A 7,456-nucleotide genomic window follows, 5' to 3' on the forward strand; every position below is an offset into this window, starting at 1 on the left:
TTCCTTTTTAATACTCCTGTGAATGTTTATGTAGTTTTTACCATAACCAAAAGAATTCGTCCATTTTAGATAAGGAAATTATTTTCTTCTGCCCTCAGTGCTAAATCATGGACTACAAATATCAACCGTATTTATATTTAATGAAAGTAATACTTAAAATACAGGCACATAATTTTGAAATTGTGAAATGTAAAAAAAAAGAAACAAAAGCTATAATTTTGAAATTGTGGAATGTGATACTGTGGTTTATAATAAAAAATCTACATATTTGTTCTTTTTTTTTTTTTCTATTCCTAGCACAGAGCTTCTAAAAGCCTTAGGATCTCCTCAATGGTAAGAAAGATAAATGTGTCTTTTATTACAATGAGAGGCCTTTTGGAATTCCCCTAGGTCACACATTGTTGATGGCTGGTTGCCAAGGGAACCAAACGTGTCCTCAAGGGTAAAACTTTAAGTCCGACCTGAGGCCTGCAGATAGGGGCGTGGAGCAAGAGGTTGAATCTGTCCCAACTAGCAATGATTTCATCAATCATGCCAATATAGTGAAGTCTCCATAAAAACCCAAAAGGATGAGGTTTGGAGAGCTTCAAGGTTGTGAACCCATGGAGGTGCTGGAGTGATGTGCCTGAAGAGGTTATCCGGAGCTCTGTGGCCTTTCCCTATACTTTACCCATGGCATCTCTTCTATCTAGATTTTCTGAGTTATATCCTCTTATAATAAGCCAGTAATCTAGTAAGTAAAATGTTTCTGTGAGTTGTGTGAACCACTCTAGCTAACTAACTGAAGTATCAAAAAGGAGATCCTGGGTACTTCTGATCTATAGGCAGTAAGTCAGAAGTACAAGAAACAACTTGGACTTGTACCCAACATCTGAAGTTGGAGGTGGGGTGGTCTTGTAGGACTGACCTTTTCCCAGTGGAATCTGATACTATCTCTGGGTAGAAGGTGTCCAAACTGAGTTGAATTCTTGCACATCCTGCTGGTGTCTGAGAATTGATTGGTGTTGTGTGGGAACATCAGCCCTCATGTATTCACACACACTGGAATCCCAAAGATGGGGTCATACCACTAGAGATAGGTATAAAGTTATGCTAAATTTATTTGAATCTATTTTTTATTTTTTTAATATTTTGCATATGAAAGGATATTAAATGATATATCAAAAAAAGTCTGTACCCACCACCAGTTCAAAAGTAATCAAGTAATATATAATAATTAGTAACACAGTAACAAAATAGCAATATAGGGTATAGATATAATTATGGCTTACTTTACTTTTCACACTGAATTATACTCTATCTGTGGGTTTTGTTTGTTTTGTTGTTGTTTTGCTCTGTTTGGCATTACTCTAGGATTATTGATTACTACTTACTACTATTAGTCATGGTCCTTTAGCAGGGAGCAATTTTGTAAGAATCAGACCAAAAACTTGACATTTAATAAAGGTTACTACACAATAGAATCCCAGTGTATAACCATTCAACAGACTTCAAGGGTAGTTAGATTATTATAAAGTAATACTTAAGATTGATAGATACACAGAAAATGCTATACATTTATAGTGAAAGGAAATATGTTATGATGTAGTATTATGGAGAAATTAAGGTAGATTAACATTTTCTTTATATCATATTTACATATTTCTGTCACATCACATTTTCTTTGAAAAGACATTTATTTGAGCAGTTAGTCTCATAGCCTTTCCCTCTTAGACAAATTTGCAAATGTGTTATACCGTGTGATGACCTTAACTGAACAGAATGTAACTGAACAAAACACACAAACAGGTAAATCTACTGTATCTAAAGTCTAAACAAACCTATTTTTGCTTATGACTTAACAGATTTTTGAAAATACTGTTTTCTCTAACTCTGAAACTTTAGAATTTCTACATGCTTGTCTTCAGTACTATTTTCTCCATCAGTGGTCACAGGTAAGTTCACAGAGAGGCAAAGGATACAACACATCAGAGAGAAAGTGAAATAATCTTACCTTTCATCAACTCTAAATGACCCCTTCTATTTCCATTATCCCACTAAATTCATTCATAAAAGTAAATAAGTAATGTTATAAAACTGGTCTATTATTTATTATATGATTGAAAAAGTAAGAAAGAGGTGGGGATTCTTTATCCAAACCATGCCCTATACAATAATGATACTATCTGAGCGACTTCCAAAATTCTGAAGAATCTTCCAAGTTTTTGCAGAGAGAATGGTAGTCTTTTGTTATCAGTGTGTGGTATATGTGATATCAGCCTTCCACTCATGTAATCATTCCTTCTGTACATTTTCTGAGAAATCCCCCTGTGTCCTGTTCCTGCGTTAGGCTCCAATCAACCTTACAGCACCCACTGCAAAGCAAGGAATTAGATGCTGTTGCCAAAGAAACGTGTTTCAGTACTAATTTTGTTCTTTGTGTTTAATTGTTCCTAAATTGATGACCAGGGTTTTATTTTTTTCCCCCATAATCAGGGCAAGATTTAATGTATAAGGTTGTTGCACATTTTACATTGTGTTTTTAGCAACTTGCTTATCAGAATTAATCTGTAATAAATCCAAAACCCTGCCATGTCATTTCCCTCTGTTTTTCCTTTTTATGTGTTTTCTTTCTGAGCTCATCCCTCAGGCTGCCTACTGTCCCATCATCTAAGAAGGAATCTAAGAGGGCAGTTTGCTCAAAGCTCCTGTTCTCTGAAAACACTTCCCAAGTGTAGCCCTTGCAGGATCTCTGGGAGGGCTCCACGACTGAGATGTTTGGTCTTCATCACTGGAAGGAGAGGTAATGAATCAGTTGTAGTCCCTTCAGGCCATTCACTGTTGTCTTATGCCCTCTTGGTGAAACCAATTGGAACATTCTAAGAATGACAAAGCTTATTGGACCTGACAGAGCCAGGGTTACTGGTTGTTTCTCTGATCTTTGGAGAAAATATTGTCATAGATGATCAGGGCTAGTCATTAATCCTTTTCAGAACTCTTGCACTTGAATGAACCCCTTCTTCCCTTACTAGCAGACCTCTTTATTCTAGAATATCTCTATCTACATCTTCTACATCTTCATATCTGTAGCTCTATGTTGTAATAGATATCCCTATTCCTACCTATATTCCTATTCATATATCCATAAATGTTGACATGCACCATAACATGTGATATGTTAAATACACATTTACATTTACAAAACACAATTATCATAAGGACAATTTATAGATAAGAGCTGTATGTCTTGTTGCCCATGGATGCCCTCATTGCACTTAGAGTCAAGGACCCACACACACCAGGCTTTGCTGGTCATAATCTGCAGGATCATGGCCAAGTTTCTTCACTCTTGGCCTTGTTTTCTGGATCAGCTAAATAAAGAAATGGACTAAGTGATCACTAAAATCCTTTCCAACTCTAATCATCATTACATTACATTGGTACAATAGGGAGATTGTAGCAGCTCAATAAACGTGTTCCACAAACATATAAAAAGAAAGATATTTAAGAAGGAAAATGTCTCTGAGAAACAAAAGGGTCCAAGAAGCTAAAGTAACTCTAATGTCTACATTCTATTGTCCATTGTCTCATCAATCCTGGATTCGTTTTTATTTTTTCACAGTAAAATATTTAACCACATCATTTTCGGTAAATCTTTTCTTAACTGAGTTTGTTATTTAACCTGTTTGTTTTATGAAATGTTACCAATAGCACAGGCTAAAAGTACCTTCTGCAGAAAAGTTAAGCGTAGATGGAAATGAACAGAGGCTATAGGAGAAAATATTAGCAGGAAGGTGACGTGTATTGAGGAAAAATTTCATTGATTTGGGTAGTAGTCAAGTACCCAGCAGACAACACTGAGTATATCAAAGTTTTCTCTGAGGAGGGATCAGTGAAGGGACTACTTACAGAGGTATAAGCAAAGGGAAGGTTTTAAGCTACCTACTCACCCAATGTGTGTTGGGTGTGAAGAGGACAATAGCAATCATGAAGCGACCATTACCGTATCTAGACCTAAAGTTAAAGACGCATGAACAAGATTACGGTAGCCAGGAGAGAAATGATGAAAAATAAGCCACCCTCCAGAAGCTGGTTCCTTGTAACACAGCCACCACCAGGAAATGACAGGAACAGAGTATGGGAATCATTACTTTACTTTTTCTCTTCTTTTATTTTCTGATATTCTGCCAGTCCCTTCCATTGGCTATCTGCACCCCAGAGGGTGACAGAGCCCAAATGACATAGGGTATAGTGGTAACAGCAAGTTAAAGAGAATGGTAATTAAACATGCAAAATAAACAGAGAATAACTAGCACATCCAATCAGTTTTGCCATTCAGCATCCATTCATGCCCTCTACTAGGAATAAGAAATTCACATTCCACCCCCTCGTCACCAGCACCACCGGTAAACATGGAAAGCCTGAACCATTCCTGTTATGGCAGGATGGAGTCAACTCAGTCATATTTTCAGCAGGATTTTAAATTGTAAAGGGAGGTACCATGGATACTCGATATAAAATTTAAGAGAGAAGCATTACAATAAATAGCAGGAATAACATCAAAAACATTGCTCCTATAATTTTTCTTCTCTAGCACCCATTTAGCTGAACTAGATCATCACAGCTTGCTTCCATCCCTGTTTTTATTGTATCCTTACCTCTTCTAACAACTCAGCAGGTTGATTTCATTATTTTTCTGTGAGGAAATATTTTTATTATTTTTTAATTTTAAAATAATAATTTTATTATTTTATTTTATTATTAGTAAATGACTCTATCTTCATAATTTTTCTTTTCTTTTTTAAAGACTTTTTTATGTTTATTTTTGAGAGATAGAGAGAGATAGAGAGAGCAAGCAGTGATAGGGTGGGTCAGAGAGAGGGAGAGAGAAAATCCTGAGCAGGATCCCAGCTGTCAGCTCAGAGCCCAACATGAGTCTCAAACTCATAAATCGTGAGATTATGACCTGAGCCGAAATCAAGAGTCAGACACTTAACTGAGTTACCCAGGTGCCCCTGTATGCTTTATTTTTCAATGAGAACTACAGTTCTCATTAACAATTATTACTTGGGAATAAATGTATTATGACATGACTAGTGAATCCTATAGATTGCAGACATAGTTCCTCTTGCCACCACTCTTCAGTGGCAACCCCATTTCTCTTTGATAATCAGAATCGATTGTCCCAGCCAATACAGCAGTTTTTTTCGATATTTATTGGTTCAGCTATATGAGGGGATTAAAATGGTATATATTCCACCCCATGTTAGACAGAGATTCTATTCAACTCTTAGAATTTCTTGGCCTTACCTTTATATTATTCCTATGAATTCTATGTAAAATATCTATACTTACTCTGCTAGGCATTTCCTCTCTAGCTCTCCTCAATAAAATAGAGTTCCATCTTTTATAATTATTCCCAGTAGAAACTTGTGATTGCATCTTAGACTGTTGATAGTATGTGAACAATTATCTGAACTTATTATATTAATAATTTTGAGGGCATCATTTTATAAATTGAAATGTTCAATCTGCAGTAGATAGTGACAAGTCATTAACACATGCTGGATGAATGGGTGGAATAACATATATTGTGACCCTAAGCTGCAAGGGAAACTGTATATTATTTGAGATTTTTGTGCCAGGAAGAATTTTTAATCATTTGATTATAATTGTGATGCATTGATTATATTTTCCTTGCAAACTGTATCTTATAATAATGATATATTTTGTTTACAAACAAAACTGAAATGCAAGACAGCAAATAAGTTCTCGTGGCCATAACACGGATGGCAGAATGGTGACACGAAGGCAGAACATCCTATTTTAAGTTTCATTTTCCTTTTAAAACAAAATGGAGTTTTCTATATGCCAAAGTATCGATTGTTTTTTCTCTATGTTCTTCACGTAATAAAACTTAGTAATTTAAAGGAAACTTTGTTTAAAGATAACTCAATTCCACTTTCAAAGTAGAAATTTAGGAAGAGAAGCTAAAGCAAGTGAACTTGAGTATCATGTCACTTGATGGAAGGTCTTTTAATTACTATCATTCCACACAAAGGAGCCTGAAATTGCCCGCGATGAGAAGTTAATAGTTGAGAAATGCTCTGTAAAAAATGCTAAAAATGGCAATTCAGATGTGAGCCCATAAAAAAGGAAGGCAATGATTTAAAACTGTATTTTAAAAACTATGCTTAGGGTAATTTCTTAAGAATTGCAACTACTTTTGGGGGGAATAACTTTTATACAATCAATAATTCTGAAAACTGCAATTGAGAAAATGGTATCAGTGTGAACTTACGTTAGTCAGTTTTAAATGAAAGTTGCAAAAAGCAGTATTATTTGGGAGAAAAGAACATTATATGAAATAATTCCAGCACGCATTCAATAGACCGGTGAAGAGCAACCTGATGTTTGAATCACGGTCCACACTGTATGGAACAATCTAAAGCTATTCATACAAACAGAGCACATTCAAACAGAGTGATGACAGTGATTTACTTTTTCAGGTGAGCAGTATTTCATGTATTTTCATGTTTTCTGCAGTCAAGCTGTCTCAAAGTACCTCATTGGCAGACTCAGCCTGAAGGTAAATGTGGATAAATTACCAAGTCACAGATGATAAATGCAAGAAAACTCTTGGGAAGTACTTTTACTTCCCCAAAGATTTTGGGTGCCCAGAGAACCCAGATTATAAGTGGCTCACTGGAGTCTTACAGCTGGAAGACATGTTCCAACCAAGTGACTGATTTTATTTGTCACTGAATGTCTGACTGATTTCATCAAAGTTTCTACTCTGTCCAGACAAGCAGGAGAATAAAGTATTCGGTCACAGACAATATTCCGTGCTTTTTCTATGTGTAGTGCAGAGGACTGAAAAGAACACTATCTCAATATAATTGTAATAAAAATAATAATAAATTGGGTGCCTGGGTGACTCAGTCGGTTGAGCGTCCAACTTCGGCCCAGGTCATGATCTCACAGTTCGTGGGTTCGAGCCCTGCATCGGGCTCTATGCTGACAGGTCAGAGCCTGGAGCCTGCTTTGAATTCTGTGCCTCCCTCTCTCTCTGCCCCTTCCCTACTCACACTCTGTCTCTCAAAAATAAACATTGAAAAAAATGTTTATAAAAATAATAATAATGGACAATTTATACTGAATGCGTTCTATGTCCTACTTATCAGCTAAAGCATTTATAACAACCCTAAAAAAAGAATCCTTTGTATTACCACTATTTACATATAATGAAAAAGAGGATTAGAGAGGTTAAGTGACTTCTTAAGGTTTTTTGTATACCAAAGAGCCTTTTCCTTCAACTGGAATTATATATATATGATTACATATTTTTATTATATATAAATATTTTTGCAAATAGTACATATAAATATTTTAAATAAAATACATATTTTAAATATAAAAACTTACAATATATAATTTTTATATAATAAAAATTTTGTGTAACAAAAATTATATATTT

General features: G+C 35.3%; 1 long non-coding RNA gene across 2 annotated transcripts; it reads left to right on the forward strand.

Moving 5' to 3' along the window:
• The first annotated feature begins 439 nt into the window (after window positions 1–439).
• LOC131488741 (uncharacterized) lies at window positions 440–6,818 on the forward strand. 2 transcript variants are annotated; one of them, XR_009250275.1, is made up of 4 exons: window positions 440–733; window positions 1,845–1,934; window positions 2,618–2,782; window positions 6,526–6,818. It is a non-coding gene; the product is annotated as an uncharacterized LOC131488741 (long non-coding RNA). The 2 variants fall into 2 exon arrangements; XR_009250276.1 differs by having other exon boundaries at window positions 2,630–2,782.
• The last annotated feature ends 638 nt before the right edge of the window (window positions 6,819–7,456 follow it).

Source organism: Neofelis nebulosa, chromosome 10, assembly GCF_028018385.1.
Source record: "Neofelis nebulosa isolate mNeoNeb1 chromosome 10, mNeoNeb1.pri, whole genome shotgun sequence".
NCBI classification, from domain to species: Eukaryota; Metazoa; Chordata; class Mammalia; order Carnivora; family Felidae; genus Neofelis; species Neofelis nebulosa.